Source organism: Neoarius graeffei, chromosome 22 (genome assembly GCF_027579695.1).
Source record: "Neoarius graeffei isolate fNeoGra1 chromosome 22, fNeoGra1.pri, whole genome shotgun sequence".
Classification (NCBI taxonomy): domain Eukaryota; kingdom Metazoa; phylum Chordata; class Actinopteri; order Siluriformes; family Ariidae; genus Neoarius; species Neoarius graeffei.
In genome coordinates, this window is record NC_083590.1 from 59,599,403 (window position 1) to 59,617,781 (window position 18,379).

Genomic DNA, 18,379 nt, shown 5'->3' on the forward strand with positions numbered 1-18,379 from the left:
TAAGTTTTGCCTCACCATGCAACTAACTTGTTTATAGAATAAGCTTTGCCTGTAGCCCACCCTGTGTGATGGAGACATATTTAACTTTTTTGTCATGGTTTCAACTTTGGCTCATATATTCTCAACATTGTAGATATTGAATTCTCACCACTGTAGATATTCTTAAGGCCCGGTCACACCGCCCGAACTTTGCTGGAGCGTTCCTTGAACGGTAGGGAGGGGGGGCCGAATTTCGACAACGCTCGTCACCGTGCACAAAATGGGAAAAAAATCAAAAACACGGGCGTTGGCTTAGCGGTGCACCGCTGAAGCCGGCGTTGCTTTAGCGGTAGCGAGCGTTGGTTTAGCGGTGACGCGAGCGTTGGTATAGCGGCGTTCTGCGCATGCGGGCTTTGGCTTGGCGGGGGTATAAAGTTGGTTTAGCGGCATACAACTCTGTCTCTCCTTCTTCTCTCTCTTCTCCTTCTGTCAACAGCTTGTTGCAATCTGAGGAGGTTCTGATTCTGCTGCTGGACTAGTGCACCAATCATAGCAAGTCTCTCAGCATCCATGGTGATACAGTTTTACTGTAACTTTGAGCAAATTCGATATAGATGAGGTCTGAACTCAACGGCAGCTCGATTCCAAATGAGCTCCTGGTCCATTTCTCCCCGTATTTATAGCCAAATTCTGGTCCCGCTCCGCCACCTCTATACCAACGCCAAACCAAAGTTCATCGCCGCCATGGATAGCTGCTTCAACGCCCGACACCGTTCCAGCAACCCCGTGTCCGCTCGTAAAACGCTTACAACCGCTCCACCAAAGTTTGTGCAACGTTTAATCACCGCCCGGGCAACGCTGGCGAAGCAGCGGTGGTCCAGCGTTCAAGATTTCTGCGTTGGCCTAGCGGACCCAAGCGTCCACGAACTTGCGTCTAGCGGTGCCAAACTTTGACTGGGAGTTGGTGGAGCGGGGGTGAACTTTGCCGGGGCGGAAAATTGCCCCCTCCTCACCGCTCGCAATATTTGGCCCCGGTCACACCGCCCGAACTTTGCTGGAGCGTTCCTGGAGCAGTGAAAAAAATTCATCACCACTCGTAACCGTTCACCACCGTTTAACAAAAGTTGGCCCCCGTTAAAGCAACGCCGTATACGCTCGGCCACCGCTGATGTTTCTCGAGGGGCCCTCCTACCGCTCCGAAAGTTTTGAGCTGCACAAAATATCTACCAAAAAGAGGTGAAATGTTGTATTTTTTTAATAAGACAAGATATAAACACCAAATTTTCAGGATATGTCCTTGGGGGAACTAGTAGTACATTTTTGCAAATTCAGCTCATTTGCATAAACCGTTGCCATGGCAACAGCAGATACCCTAGCAACTGGGGGTATACTGGGTTTAGCATGGTCTGGTTGTACCAGAGAGGGTCAGAATAGTTATTTTTGTTGTAATTAACTAATGTAGACCTAGTTTGGCTATTTTGATAGATTTCATCATCTTTGGATATTTGAATAATATAATATATGGGATCAGATCTAATTTACCACATTATTTTATCTGTTCTATTTCAGTCATAGCAACCAACATTTATACTTCATTCTTTAATCACTAAAAGTTGATACACGTGTAGCCATATTTCTTGGCAGTGTATCCTGAAATCTTGATATTAATATACAAAGTCTGAACAATTTTACACTATCTGAAGCTAAAGCGCGTGTGCTGAAATGCTGTTTTACAATTTGGCGAGTTGTAAACCAAGCGTGACATCGCGCGCTCTGATTGGCTGCCGAGTTCAAAATGAAGTCGTTCGTTAACACCCGATAGTTAATTTATGCACAATCATATTTAAACTGTTTACCTGGCCTTTGGCCAGGTTGGGGAGCGTGGAGTTTGAACATATTTCTATTTGAATTTCACCGTTCTGATGGTCTCCTTGCCGCAAATGTCTTCGTCTACAAGATGCTATTTTCCCGCCAAAATGACGCTGCCGAACATCTCTGAAGATGCACGAAGACGACACGCTCCTGCCACGGAGCGGAGCGGAGCATGACGAAAACAAAGATGGCGGACCTCGTATCAAAAAGGTGCATTTTACGTACAATTTCTTCACAATTCTGGGTAAAATATGAGTAATAAAATTTGTTTATTTGTATCGAAAATGTACTGGCCCGCCCGGGCCACTGTTTGGCCAAATTTAATGGCCCGAAAGACGTAACAAACACTGCCAGGCCATTGGGCAAGTGCTAATGTCGAGCCCTGCACTCCTCACCAAAATAAAATCCAAGACAAAGTTCACAAAATTTTAATCAAACACAACTTAAAGGCGTCACATTTTTAGACATTTTTTATAATAAACTTCACCTGTTTAACACCTTACTTACTACATTTTTAATCACTCTTTTAAGGCAGTATAAACTCAAACATTCCTGGACTTGTGACATTAAAATATAAAATGAATATCTCAATGAAACTGTCTCTGATTCACTAATTAACCTGTTACAACCCTTTTTTTTAGTCCAAAAAAAAAAAAAAACCCTGAAGTCTAAAAAACAAGTAGTTGTGGTTTGAGATGAGGGCGTGTTTAGGGCGGAGCTGTTTCCTCCTGTTTACAGAAATGAGTGGTATTGATCTCCTCTCGCTCTCGACAAGAAAGCAAAAATGGATTGCGCTATCTCCACTTATTTTTAAATGGGCAGGTTTTTGAAACGTGATTCAGTTCTGAATTCAGGTGCAGTCTTTATGTGCTGAATATACTGTTGACGTTTCCCAGATGGTGTCCACTCATCAAAAAGACTGAAAAATGTCCTCAGTGAAGTATTATACACCAGCCTAGTGGGCAGTGAAATCACAATCTCCCACAGAGAAAATAACAACACATATAGCTTCGAGGCAGACGAGCAATTTCACTCGATCGTTTGAGACTCCTGCCAAGCAGCAAAAACGATATGGCAGGAGGCTGCACCACAATGACACTGAGCCCTGCAAACAGCCACAGCGACAGACAGTAGCTCCTAGACAGCTTAAAGAATTCTAAGCAATAAGAGTTGTCTGCCAGGAGGCAAAGCTGCTGCGCTAGGGGCAGTCAGACAAGTGGTGCTTGATCCTTTTAGGCAGCAAAGTGTCATTTAATTGCCCAGTGCACTGGCCCAGCATGCTCTGCGGTCTGGAAATGTCGTGACTATTATCTGGTTCTTAAAAATGCTTGTTGTTACACAGAGCTCTGCTTGAACATTGAAGTTCAGGCACATCTGAGCTTCCACTTATTCATATGATGATCATTTCGTAAATGTTTTATACTCAAATGGTGGTGTTTCTGGATAAATATCAGAGTAAAAAACAAAACAAAAGAAACCCCAACAATTAAAAACCATTAATGACTTATTTAGGCCTCCACTAATCTGCCATACTGGTTGGGACACTGCTAACAAATAAATGCAAATAGACTAATGAGAACCGTAGCCTCTGAGTGGGTCAGTAGGGTTTAGTTTACAAAATCTGAAAATCAAATGACTGTAAACTGGTAATACAGCTCCAGTTTTACACAAGAAAGAAACAAAGTACACTCTGACTTTGAGAGATGAGAAAATGGAGGATTCACTGCCGACACTGGAAACTGTGCAGAAAAAGACAAAACCAAAACAATCTGTGTTATTAATAAGATCATTTAGAATCTGAATCATCATGCGAGTTTATCAAGTAAATGCTAAAATATGTATAAAACAGCTATTGCTAATGTGGCCACTCAACATGATAATTTTTTTAATTAGTATGTGGTAAAACATTGGCCTTGCCTTACAAATTCACTTGTTCATCATTTTAGGAAGCATGAATTCATTAATAAGAGTTTTCTACAGCTTTGTAATATACAATTTATCAGTAAAAGCAAAGTGAGAAACCTTTAATGATTTTAACCACTGCATCAGGTGGCAAAATGAGGAGTCCTTTAATTCACCGTTCATGCTAAAGTCGCAGCTCCCATTAGAGCATTAAAATCTTCTATCACCTAAAATCCAAACTCTCAAAGAAGCTCTGTTTACTTAGCTGGTGTGCACTTACAGTAACACTCATTTTTTTAAAAACTTGTTTGTTTCATAACTCCAATTTAATTAAATTACAATTCATTTAATCCATTTAATATATTAATCCCCCAAAGAGAGTGATTAAAAAGTCAAGCTAGTTAATCACAGATAAACAAAAAAGGTGCAATTAAGAAAAAGAATTTACAGCCAAAAACATGTTTGATAAGCTTGCTGCAGTTTCAGAAAAAAAAAATAAAACAATAAACCTTTAACTTGGCATCAAGATAAGCAACATGCTCAGGGTGATCTCCTTGAAAATCATGGTATCTGATTGTAGTTGTAGACATATGGCGTTTTACATGAATGGTGTCTGGTGTGACATTTACCTTCCTCCGGTTCATTCTAAACCTGGAACAACAGAATTTATGTCATTTAATTTATTTGTGTTTTTTATTTATTTATCCTTTCACACTAAGAGCCTTCTAGACTTCTTAGGTGATGAGGGACCAGCCTGCTTACTGTCCCAGGATTAAAACCAAACAGGGTGAAGGTGAATTCACAGCTGGAATAAACTTCCAGAAGATCTTAGATGTACTCAGACTCTCACTAAAGACTTTTATTTTCACCTTTGCTTTTAATTGCAACTAACTGCACTCTGTACTTCTCATCTCATCTCATTATCTGTAGCCGCTTTATCCTGTTCTACAGGGTCGCAGGCAAGCTGGATCCTATCCCAGCTGACTACGGGCGAAAGGCGGGGTTCACCCTGGACAAGTCGCCAGGTCATCACAGGGCTGACACATAGACACAGACAACCATTCACACTCACATTCACACCTACGCTCAATTTAGAGTCACCAGTTAACCTAACCTGCATGTCTTTGGACTGTGGGGGAAACCGGAGCACCCGGAGGAAACCCACGCGGACACGGGGAGAACATGCAAACTCCACACAGAAAGGCCCTCGCCGGCCCCGGGGCTCGAACCCGGACCTTCTTGCTGTGAGGCGACAGCGCTAACCACTACACCACCGTGCCGCCCAGTGGAGCTGTGTTTTCATATACAGTGGTGCTTGAAAGTTTGTGAACCCTTTAGAATTTTCTATATTTCTGCATAAATATGACCTAAAACATCATCAGATTTTCACACAAGTCCTAAAAGTAGATAAAGAGAACCCAGTTAAACAAATGAGGCAAAAATATTATACTTGGTCATTTATTTATTGAGGAAAATGATCCAATATTACATATCTGTGAGTGGCAAAAGGATGTGAACCTCTAGGATTAGCAGTTAATTTGAAGGTGAAATTAGAGTCAGGTGTTTTCAATCAATGGGATGACAATCAGGTGTGAGTGGGCACCCTGTTTTATTTAAAGAACAGGGATCTATCAAAGTCTGATCTTCACAACACATGTTTGTGGAAGTGTATCATGGCACAAACAAAGGAGATTTCTGAGGACCTCAGAAAAAGCGTTGTTGATGCTCATCAGGCTGGAAAAGGTTACAAAACCATCTCTAAAGAGTTTGGACTCCACCAATCCACAGTCAGACAGATCGTGTACAAATGGAGGAAATTCAAGACCATTGTTACCCTCCCCAGGGGTGGTCAACCAACAAAGATCACTCCGAGAGCAAGGCATGTAATAGTCGGCGAGGTCACAAAGGACCCCAGGGTAACTTCTAAGCAACTGAAGGCCTCTCTCACATTGGCTAATGTTAATGTTCATGAGTCCACCATCAGGAGAACACTGAACAACAATGGTGTGCATGGCAGGGTTGCAAGGAGAAAGCCACTGCTCTCCAAAAAGAGTATTGCTGCTCATCTGCAGTTTGCTAAAGATCGCATGGACAAGCCAGAAGGCTATTGGAAAAATGTTTTGTGGGTGGATGAGACCAAAATAGAACTTTTTGGTTTAAATGAGAAGTTTTCTGTTTGGAGAAAGGAAAACACTGCATTCCAGCATAAGAACCTTATCCCATCTGTGAAACATGGTGGTGGTAGTATCACGGTTTGGGCCTGTTTTGCTGCATCTGGGCCAGGACGGCTTGCCATCATTGATGGAACAATGAATTCTGAATTATACCAGCGAATTCTAAAGGAAAATGTCAGGACATCTGTCCATGAACTGAATCTCAAGAGAAGGTGGGTCATGCAGCAAGACAACAACCCTAAGCACACAAGCCGTTCTACCAAAGAATGGTTAAAGAAGAATAAAGTTAATGTTTTGGAATGGCCAAGTCAAAGTCCTGACCTTAATCCAATTGAAATGTTGTGGAAGGACCTGAAGCGAGCAGTTCATGTGAGGAACCCCACCAACATCCCGGAGTTGAAGGTGTTCTGTATGGAGGAACGGGCTAAAATTCCTCCAAGCCGGTGTGCAGGACTGATCAACAGTTACCGGAAACGTTTAGTTGCAGTTGTTGCTGCACAAGGAGGTCACACCACATACTGAAAGCAAAGGTTCACATACTTTTGCCACTCACAGATATGTAATATTGGATCATTTTCCTCAATAAATAAATGACCAAATATAATATTTTTGTCTCATTTGTTTAACTGGGTTCTCTTTATCTACTTTTAGGACTTGTGTGAAAATCTGATGATGTTTTAGGTCATATTTATGCAGAAAAATAGAAAATTCTAAAGGGTTCACAAACTTTCAGGCACCACTGTATGTGTGTGTATATATATATATATATATGAGTGATTCCACGCTTATGGGTACTGAAATGGGGACATGAACTTATTTTTAAAAATTCACCTAAAACCATTTCTTTTTTTTACCATCAGGTCACAAAACATGTAATCTTTAATGAATGATATGTTAAAAGATAACTTTAATTTTCTGAGATGTAATAAAAACATATTTATATGCCAAAGTCAGAACGTAACAGAAGTGTTGTGGACATATATATTCTCAATTTTAACAATGTAGAATTACTTTTTGAAACACAGGAAGATGATGTTTTAGCAAATATATGGGGACATGAACTTATTTTTAAAAATTCACCTAAAACCATTTCTTTTTTTAGGTGAATTTTTAAAAATAAGTTCATGTCCCCATTTCAGTACCCATAAGCGTGGAATCACTCATATATATATATATATATACATATTTTTTTTTAAGATTCCATTAGTGTGACTGCAGCGCGCACACGCGGTTGATTGGTGATATTACCACACACCTGTATGTTTGAGATTCTGAATCCTGATTAGCCCGATTTGGGGATGTAAGCTTGACACTGACGTTATGCTAATGCAGTGCCACTCTCCTGACTGTGTCGTCCCCCCCACACACAGATTGAGCACCTCCTAGCATTAGCTGTGAATTTTCATATGATCCACTGATAATGGGGGCTCATTTTATTCAGAGGGCCGCAGGCAGAATCACGGTGATGTAAATAATAAGCTTATACCTATTCATCTTCGTCTCTTACCTTTGTTCCTCAAACTCAAGCACATAAGCGTGTGGCAGTCCCACTGAAGCACATTACGCATTGTTTTGTTAAGAACAATATGTGTGTAAATGATGTCGAAGCAGGCTCTCAAATATCTTTAACAGGCTTTAATGAATCAGCTCGAGCAGCACAACAACATAGCACTTCAGCTAACTCCCGGCAACACTCTCCAGGTAACTCCCCAGGCATTACCGTAAGTCACATAGTATATGCGTAGTTGCATATGATTACCATATGACATCTCCCCCCTCTTTTTGTGTGTGTGTTACTTCGATAACATCAGAGGAACATTTTAACAAACAATGACTTTCTTTTTCTTTAACAGCACCTGTCATAAACCAAGGTTAACTCAGAATGAGGCATTTCAACACAAGTTGATCTCTTTCCTACTTAACCCAGGCACTGAAATATAAGTGCTACTGTTTCCCAGTCACATAACATTAATATCAACATTAGTGTCAACACAAATCAATATTATCAACTTAAATGTAAACAAAACTTTTCTTTTGTTATTATTTATCTTCCCATACCCCCCCCCCCCCCCCCCCACACACACACACACAAAGAAAAAAAAAAAGGCCATATGATCCATGCCTATTGACTGGTTTGCACACCCGACCAGATCTGGTCACAGTCTGACCCGGTAGAGGGGTTGTGGGTGCAGCCACACTCTGACTAACAGGAACAGTCCCTAACACGGTGGCTCCATCAGAGTGGATGTGGCAGGGCGCTGCTGGGGTGGGCTGGTAAATCCGCCCTGGTTGAAGGTGACGACGGTTCCGCCGCAGCTCCGCTTCTTGCTGCGTCCTGATGACAAAGGATCTTGGGGTGGTGCTCTCACTTGTGATCACTGCTGGCAAAGACCATGACTTTTCATAGTCCAACTTAGAGAGCATAGGATCTCCTGGCTGCAGGGCAGGTAAAAGCCTGGCTCCATAACGGCGGTTGAAGTAGTGACCCTGCTTAGCCTTTTCCTTCTTGTCCTTTTCTTTCACTGCTGTCCTGCTGGGTTATTTTGGCAGGAGATTTTTCTCCAAGGTGGGGAGTATGGTCCTGATTTTTCTCCCCATCAAAAGCTCGGCTGGGCTGAAGCCTGTAGTGGAGCAGGGAGTGGACCTATAGCTCATTAGAGTCATCACAGGATCTTCCTGCTTGAGAATTTTCTTGAGTGTTAGGTGGCCAGCCCACCGAAGTTGTGCTTTCTTGAGCATGGTGTGCACGCTGATGGAATTTGTTCGACCCAAGGCTTCTGTGTTAGGTATTTTGTCCAGCCAGGTGATCCTGAGGAGCTTTCGGAGACAGTTGAGGCGGAAGCGATTCAGTTTGCGTGCATGACGTTCATAGGTGGTCCATGTTTCACATGCGTACAGGAGTGATGTCAGGACTACTGTGTTGTAGACTCTTAGCTTGGTGTCTAGCTTGATGCTGCGTCTCTCCCAGACTGAGTTTCTCAGGTGCCCAAAGGCAGTGCTGGCTTTCAAGATTCTCAGATCAACTTAATCATCGATGTTTGCTAAGCGGTTGATGGTAATGCCAAGGTATGTGAAAATCTCTGTGTTTTTCAGGGATTCTCTGTCAACCATGATGTTGGGCTCTTTTGTACTGATCTACTGGAGAGGGCTGGTAAAGGACTTCTGTCGTCTTCGTGCTTATGGTTAATCCGAAGTTGTCACAAGCAGAGGCAAAGGAGTCCATGCTTTCATGCATCAGCACTTCTGAGGATGCACTTGGAGCACAATCATCTGCGAAGAGAAGTTTATGGACTGGGTCTATTCTCACTTTCGTCTTTGCCTGGAGTTGTCTTTGATTGAATACTCCGCCATCACTTCTGGATCTTATCTTGATGTCATCTTCTGAGTTGGACTAGGTGTCGGTTAGCATGGCGGTGAAAATCATGCTAAATAGCATGGGTGCCAGTACGCAGCCTTGTTTGACGCCATTGGTAATGGGGAATGCTTCAGAGGATTCTCCATCATCCAGGACACGAGCTTGCACGCCATCGTGAAATTGCCTCACCATCTTCACAAACTTGTTGGGACAGCCAAACTTTGCCATAATGGCCCAGAGTCCATTGTGGCAGACAGTATCAAAAGCCTTTGTCAAGTCCATAAAGGTGATGTACAAGGCTTCATTTGACTCTTTTCTTGGAGTTGTTGGACAGCAAAGATCATATCTGTTGTACCACGACCTTTTCTGAAGCCACATTGGCTCTCATGGAGAAGGTTGTTTGTTTCCAGGTGATGGTTGAGTCTGTTTAAAAGGATTCGTGCAAGTATTTTGCCAGCTGTGGCTAGGAGTGAGATTCCTCTGTGGTTGTCACAAGTGTGTCAGACTCATGAGCCTCAGACTTCCACTCTATAAGAAGAAGCATGCCTCAGTCATCAGTGCATACGCCCCAACCATAACAAATGCTGAAGAAGTCAAGGAAGCTTTCTACAAAGACCTTGAACAGCTCATTGCTGCAGTACCCAAGGATGACAAGCTCGTAATACTAGGCGACTTCAATGCAAGGGTAGGAGCAGATCACAAGACCTGGGAAGGTGTGTTGGGCAGACATGGAATCGGGAAGTGCAACAGCAACGGCCTTCTCTTGTTGCAGATGTGCAGCACACACAACCTCCTTATAACAAACACTGTCTTCCAGCTTCCCACCAGGAACTAAACCACCTGGATGCACCCACAAAGCAAACGTTGGCACATGATCAACTATGTAATAGTACGACAGAAGAACAGAGATGATGTGCATGTAACCAAAGCCATGTGTGGTGCAGATTGCTGGACAGATAATCGACTGATTCTCTCCAAACTGAAGTTGACCATCTTAGCAAAGCAGCGCCCACAAGGGAAGAAGTCACTCAAACGTCTTAATATCTACTAGCTGCAAAGACCTAAAGTGAAGTCAGACCTTACAGCTGATCTCAGCAATGCCCTTCAAGAAGTGAATGTGGAAGATGGCCACACAGAAGAGAACTGGGCCTCATTCAGAAACACTGTGCACAATGTTTTAACAAAACATCAAACCAAAAGCGCTCATCATAAAACCCACATTCATGAAAACATTAAATATCGAACAGACAAATTCCAACCAAAGACCAAAGCCAACAATACAGTATTTGTATCAGTCTCTGTCCTGTCAGTGTCCCAAGCCCCTTGGTCCCTATTATAGATTAAAATCTTTAAAAAGGAGTCACATAAATATAGTTTAATTAAATAAGTAATTTCCTCAAACAGCTGGGTGATGTAGTTTTTTTTTGTTTGTTTTGTTGTTTGTTTTTTAAATAAATATCCCTCAAACAGGAGTATCTTCTGCACTTGTTGGGAACTATTTTCAGTCATAAATTTATTTGGTGAAGCACAACACCAGGGCAGAATATGTGGGCAAAGCTGTCCCCTGATTTCCAGGCACTCTGCAAAAAGCCAGGTTCACCGTATTCTAGTTGTTCTGAGATATTACAAATGATCATAATTTTTTTGGGGAATATGGAGATATACACAAACCAACTGTACTGAAAAGTGCTGGATGCAGTTTCTTCCAAAATATTTTTTGATAGCAATAAAAAAAAATTATCTGTTGAGAACATGTTTAAATATGAAAAGAGACTTAATACATACATAAAGTTGAAACCAAGTACAGCATTAGTGAGAAAAGTTGTACTTAAGTATATTAAGGTTCATCTTAAAGGTCATAGGCAACGGTTTTAATTTTATGCACATTTGAAACTTTATATGTTAAAAAAAAAAAACCTGTGTAATTTTCTTCTGGTCCCAAGAAGTATTGTTAATAAGTAATAATTAAAATAAGTCAGCACGGATCATGGCGAATTTCTGTTCGGCTATTTTCGTGACCACTCGGCGCGTGATGTCATTTAAGCCAAACAAACCGCTTGAGTTCAGTCCACTTCCGTGTATTTTCATTGCCGTTCAGCTTGATTACAGACATGCATTCGGGAATTTCAAAAACAAACAAACCATGCCTTATTGTTGTGCAGTGAACTGTAACAACGGGACCGGTTCAGGAAGAAGTTTTTACCATTTTCCAGAAGAGGAGGAGAGAGTGGATTGTGCATGTGAAGTGAGAGGGTTGGCAGCCGGCTAAATACGCCATTCTGTGCTCCGATCACTTCGAGGAGGATTCATTTTTGAAGAATCCCCATCTGTTGGAAAGTTTAGGTCTCAGTGTTAGACAGAGAAGCTCAAACCTGATGCTGTTCCAACAAAATTTGAGCACAAAAGCAAGCAGTCAAAGAAGAAAGGGACCAGGATTGTTCAGGCAAAAAGGAGAAGATTGGAGGTAAACATTTTTACTTTTTGCTTGCAATTTTTCAAGTAAAGAATCCTGAGGGATCCTGTACAATCATTGTGTAAATGAGACAAAAGGGATATTTCCTCATTTAGTGTAGGCTATAAATAGTATAATGCCTGTATTAATATTAGCAATAAATGATATTAGGGCGGCACGGTGGTGTAGTGGTTAGCGCTGTCGCCTCACAGCAAGAAGGTCCAGGTTCGAGCCCCGGGGCCGGCGAGGGCCTTTCTGTGCGGAGTTTGCATGTTCTCCCCGTGTCCACGTGGGTTTCCTCCGGGTGCTCCGGTTTCCCCCACAGTCCAAAGACATGCAGGTTAGGTTAACTGGTGACTCTAAATTGACCGTAGGTGTGAATGTGAGTGTGAATGGTTGTCTGTGTCTATGTGTCAGCCCTGTGATGACCTGGCGACTTGTCCAGGGTGAACCCCGCCTTTCGCCCGTAGTCAGCTGGGATAGACTCCAGCTCGCCTGCGACCCTGTAGAAGGATAAAGCGGCTACAGATAATGAGATTAGAGAAATTATATTAGCAATATAAACAAATCCACATTCTATTATAGGGATTATGTGTGTGCCCCTGTGCGCATCAGTGGGTAACCCCATTAAATGTTCTGGTATATGTTATTATTGAATTGTTGAAAATTAGCCCTGTATGTTTCTCTCCAGCAAAAAAAAAGGATATTTAGAAAGTGGTTAAATAAATGAACCTCCTAATTGTAAAAATGTCTCATTACTAAGTAAAAATTTGCAAATTTTGTCAGGTTCTGGAACATGCCCTAACATCTTCTATACAGAGTGGTGATAACATGGAGTCGAAAGATTCTTCTAGCGACAATGCTGATCTCCCCACTGAAGAAGATCTTCAGATGGCAGGGCCATCAGCAGCTTCATCCGTCTCTGTGCAAACTGAACAAGAGGTAGGAATCCTTTTTTTGAATTTTATTTTACTTTGAAGTAGCTCTATTAGGATCGAGTGTTGTGAATAAGTCACATAAGTTTGAGTAAATCCCCTAGCCAGATGAGGACATGTACCAGCCACAGCCAAAGGCAGGCGATTCATGTCATATGTGGTCCAGAATTTAAGTCACAGTAAAGATGATTTACATGTATTTTGGTATGGGGATAAACTGACTATATGTTCATGTAGTATGTCACAGGATCTACAGTTTGGGGGGGGGGCAACATTCTTTAAAAATATCCAGATTAAATACATTTTGATAAATAGCAGGATTCCTTCATGACAGAGGTAGTCATAAAACCATTTGTGAACTCACACCATATGGCTTCTCTGTGTTCAGTATGGACTCCTACCATGATTGCATAACACCATGGCCATTGGGTGGGGTGGGGTGCATCCTGGTCTGAATAAACACTGCCAACATGTATGGTGCAATCTCTCACTTGCAGCAGGGATTCTTTTCAGTGGGGCTAGCCGACTATAAGCCATCAGACTAATGAGACATGCCAACCTGAAAACCATCTCGTACAGGACATACAATGTAATCCAGTGGCTGTACCTGAATCCTGCAACAAAGCAGGTGTATACCCGGCAGCAGGAGGAGAGATTGCAAAAGTTGGCAGGGAACCCAATCCCTGTTGGTGGTGATGGCAGGTGTTGCAGTCCTGGGCACACTGCCAAGTATGGGAGTTACACAATCATAGATTTGCCCTGTGCCAAGGTCTTGGACATGCGGCTAATCCAGGCAAGTTCTGAAAATTTATTTATCAGCTAATTTCTCGGATTAAGAAAACTTGGCCAATTTGTAAAGTTATGTCCTGATTCCCATTTTCTGTGGAAGTATTATCTCATGTTATTTTGGAGGTATGGTATGGGGGCTCAAGTGTAAATTTCAGAGTACTTGGATTTTTTTCTTCTTCTTCTTGGCATATTATCACAGACCAAGAAACTGTAAGCAATGGAGCTAGCAATTACGTAAAATATATTTGAATGGCCTTTCAGAGTAGTGAAGTCAAGAACTCCTATGCCATGGAATTGGAGGGCCTAATGCAGAGCCTGGAGTTCTTGGAAGACCATGGAGTCATCACCAGCAGCATCACCACAGACTGGCACTCTTCAGTGAGGAAATATCTGCATCAAACCAGACCTCATATGGTACACTGGTTTGACGTCTGGCATGTTGCAAAAGGTGAGCTTTTTCTAAGTCATATCATGGAGTTTAAAAGTATCCATAAAAATATACCACAACAACATTGTGTCACCAGCTTGATGACTAAAACTCGACATGAATATATTTTTTATACTTTTCAGCTGTTTTGAGACAGTTGGTTACTGCCTCAACCAGGAAGTACTGTGGTGTGCTTGCCAGCTGGGCCCAGTCCATCAGTAACCATCTGTACTGGTGTGCTGCAAGCAGTAGTGGTGATGGACAGTTAGTGTGGGACAAGTGGTGTTCCATAGTCAACCACACTGTGAACATCCACACAGGGCATGGTCCATCATACCCTGCCTGCACACATGAAGAACTAGTGCCTCGTCAATGGTTGGAGAAAGGTACAGTAACTTTTATGCAAAATCTTTCATTCAGAATAAGGATCATTTTACCTCAACATTCAAACTATGGTGTCCAACTTTCACTCAGTACAGTCACATGGGAACATGCAGGGATGAGAGTTTTCCGCTTTTCGGCGGATTTCCGCTTTTTCTGAGTAAAAATCGACCTTTTTATATTATGCCAAATCCGTTGAGATTTTTTTTTCATTTATTGAGGGGGGTTGGGGTATGCTCCTTCGTGATACTCAAGCGTAACCCTAACCCTACGACGATGTTACATGTTTACATTTTCGCCATCTCACCATTCACCAAGTCTCGTGGTAGAATACGTGTTATCTACAATGTAATTGGCCAAAACATCAATGGCGAGAGCATGATAACCAATCATAACAGTTCTTATAAAAGTACCCACATCCGTTAGATTAGACCACATAAAAACACAGGAGCAGCTTGCCAATGAAAGAAAAAGGAAAAAAAGAGAGGACTGACAAGCTTTTGTCTTTGGCCAAAAAGCTGAAGAAGTCGAAATGATCAAATGAAAATGAGAAGTGACTGTGAACTATAAATAATTGTATAAAGTGTACATAGACATTATCCCATAAACTTAGCATTCGTTTGATTTAATACATTGAACATGTATATGATAGATAGTCAGTAAATCTGAATTAATGCTGACAGTTTTGAAAACTTAAATATTTCAAAAGACTTTTTGAAGAAATCATATGCAACTAATGAGGACATAGGGAGAAAAGGTCAGTCACCCTAAGAAATTTTATTTAATATATGAACATTTTGATAATTAATAGAACTTAAGTTTAATATGAATTTAGTTTGTCATTTTTGTTGATCATGAATTATAACCATAATTATAAACGATGTTTATTGCAAAAGACATGGTGCCCATACTACGGAAGCGTATTAGGGCCACTTGGAGAAAATATTTTTTTCTAAATTCCGAGATTAAAAGTCGGAAATTTCAAGAAAAAACTCGAAATTCCGAGAAAAAAAGTCGAAATTTTCGAGATTAAAAGTCGAAATCTTCGAGAAAAAAAGTCGAAATCTTCGAGAAAAAAAGTCGAAATCTTCGAGATTAAAAGTCGAAATCTTCGAGATTAAAAGTCGAAATTTTCGAGAAAAAAAGTCGAAATTATGACATACAAAGAACGCATGCTCTAACTGCTGCCATGGCAACGAATGGCCACCGGAAAGGGAAGTCGTGGAAACTAAGTGGCTGCCAACCGGCCTGGCCCTGAACATGTGAACTTTGCGACGTTGACTCTGAATGCAAGACACAAGGGATGCAGTTGAAAGGTAAGATTATCATTCTGTTCTGTTTGATGTTACATTGCGGATATGGTTAAGGGTACGCAATATCAATTAGGATCAGAAGTGACACTTACTACCATGCAGGCTGCATGCTACAACCACAAGGCGTACTGCTAGTTTAGAAACCTGGACATGACACTACCCTTAGTAGCCGATCATGTCCGAGTGCTAAACGTTTGTGCGTACAGTGAAACGACACACTTGGTGTCCGTATAATGACTGCAGAAACCCGTTTAATCTAGTGAGTATTGCTAATATTATGCTAACGCCACTACAGTAGGCCTAAGCCTCGTCTGTAGAGCAGAAGGGTTTCCAAGTCACCTCTAATATTTCAATCTAGAGACATCAAACATATAATTTGCCTCGGCAGGCTAGATGAATAATTCCACTTGTACCTACCTGAAGTGTCATGAGTCCAGGAGTTAAATTCCTATTAAACGTTTTCTGGTGAGATTAGCCCACTGAATTGTTTTCGTTTTGGATTAATTGGCTATGAAAGTAGTTTAATCAAGGAAGATAACGTTAGCCTAAATTTGGGCTCAGCATGGGATGACTTTTGATGTTATCAGGGAAGCCTGTGGGGATAAGATGGAACAGGCATATCTGTCCATACAATGTGATAGTAAAATATTGTGATTTCTACAGAAAGTATCATATGTGAACGTTCTGTTATGACTTTTCTCAGTTTAACGCACTGATTTTCATATTTTCCTGTATGAAGTAGTGTTATCACACATGAAAATTAAATACATGATGTCAGAAGCACTTTGCAAATATTATCTGGTGCTACTCAAATTCTTCAGTGTTATAATTTAATGCACTTGATCTGAGAATTCATAATGTATATATTTATTGTAGATTGATTCCAGCATCATAAACCTAATGACAGATGACCAGCTAAGGGAATATCTGCCTTCCTATGGTGACCGACTGGCTGTTTTTGGATACTGCAGACGGAAGGAAAAAGAACCCAGAAGTCACAAGTCAAAGGTCTTTGAGCGGCTTAAAGCAAAGATTGCAGGGAAAAAAGCTGATCGTGTGTCTGAGAGTGAGTGTCAAACCACAGCAAGAAATGCTCAGAAGAATGAGAGAAAAATTGAATCGGGATGGTTGCATTTTAGGAAAGGGGAATTTGTGCAGGTACGAACCAAAAAAGGAGGTGGAACCAGAAAAATGAGTGTTCAGAAGGAAAGTAAAAAATCAGACTTGATTGATAAAGCTGTGCAGTTGTTTTTTCCAGGTGGAAGAAATGCAGACAGGAAGCTTGATGATTTTGACTGTGAGTTAACTGACTTTCAGCAGCATTCACTAGATGTTAGTGTCACCGCCTTGTTGACCACTTTTTTTTTTTTTGTATTTTGTTTTTGAGTTTACTTTACGCACTTTAAGTGGCATGAACTTTAAGTGGTATGCTGTAGAGAATTGTGAATACCTGTTGTGTGCTTTAAGGACAACAAAATGCCTTCTAATAATGGATTAGGCCTGCTGTTGTACTGTTGTTGTTTTGTCTGCCTGGGAAGAGTTATTATCAGCAGAAAATTCCAGTTATCTTTATAAATAATTTCAGATGAGATGTCATGGATTTTAGTCGGAATTACCAATGTATGACTACTTGTTTACATTTCTCATGGCAACCACTGTTTTACGCCATACAGTTGCTGTTTACAAAAAAATCTTACTTTTGAAGGCTTTCTTCTGTAAAGATTTTAAGGTGGCATTACAGTTCCAATGAAATTATATAGTTTTGCATTCTTTGTATTGTGATCTTTTAAATATCTGAATAAATAATTCAGTTAAAACTTGTTCGGATTTTGCATTTTTATTCATATTTGCAAATGTTGAATGGCAGAACAAAATAACTTGACTGCTAATACATTTGATGTGAAAATAAGAAGCTACATCTTTTAACCTCCTAGGGCTTAGCGGTCACATGCGTGGACAGCACTTTATGGAAATTCGGAACAAGAATCCACATATGTGGACATACTTTTTCTCTAAAAGTACATCTTATCAAAAGATGATGCTTAGTTTTTATTCTAAATCAGGTTCTAATAAGCCCAAATAGCAAAGAGAAATAAAAAATGCAAGTAAAAAAACAGCTTGGGCCTTAGGAGGTTAAAGCAGGTATTACAAGTAAAAAAACATTTTAATTGGCAATCAGTTAAACTGCAATATTTCAAATTGTGAATAAAATGGGCAAAGGAAAAAACAAAAAGACATCTCTGAAATGGCCTGTGCCTGTTGAGGTGTCCACGACCATGGCAACCTTGACATCATGTGTATCTTGTTGTGGATGTTACGGGATGCTTGAATACAGTACTATCTCATCTTACAACAGGTGACACAAGACCGGGTCCAATAAAATTAATGATTTACACCAAGATCATTGTTTATCAGCTGTCTGAGTGTGAGATACAGGTTAACTGTTTCAAACACATTTGTTAATGACAGATTATGCTCTGACATTAGGTCCACACAAATGTGAAACACATCCTCATCACATGGAAAGTCTTTGAACATACACTCTTCAAGGCAGACTTCAACTTTCTCCAGGTCCACATTCTGCAAATCGTCTCTGCCTCCGTACAGCTGAGGGACTGCATGTCATATGGAGGGACGTCCATGAGGTGAACGAGAGTTGTGGACTTGATGGACTCTGGTCATTCCAAGTCTATACAACCCCATCAACTTCTTCCTAGAGATCAGACATAATATTCAGTATATAAATTCTGTATTACAGTTTCAGTAACAGTATCCTGATTATTTAAGATGGAGGGGTTGA

General features: G+C 41.0%; 1 protein-coding gene across 4 annotated transcripts in view; it reads left to right on the forward strand.

Moving 5' to 3' along the window:
• LOC132871017 (uncharacterized) overlaps nt 1-18,379 on the forward strand; it is a 39,031-nt gene that overhangs the window by 10,852 nt on the left and 9,800 nt on the right. Inside the window, exons 1-4 of one of the 4 annotated variants that reach the window (XM_060905175.1) lie at nt 11,327-11,746; nt 12,521-12,676; nt 13,720-13,906; nt 14,029-14,271. The gene's annotated coding sequence lies outside the window, so the exon portion shown is untranslated. Of the gene's footprint in view, nt 1-11,326; nt 11,747-12,456; nt 12,677-13,719; nt 13,907-14,028; nt 14,272-18,379 lie in introns of those variants that run through there. The other 3 variants (XM_060905178.1, XM_060905177.1, XM_060905176.1) reach the window with 3 other exon arrangements.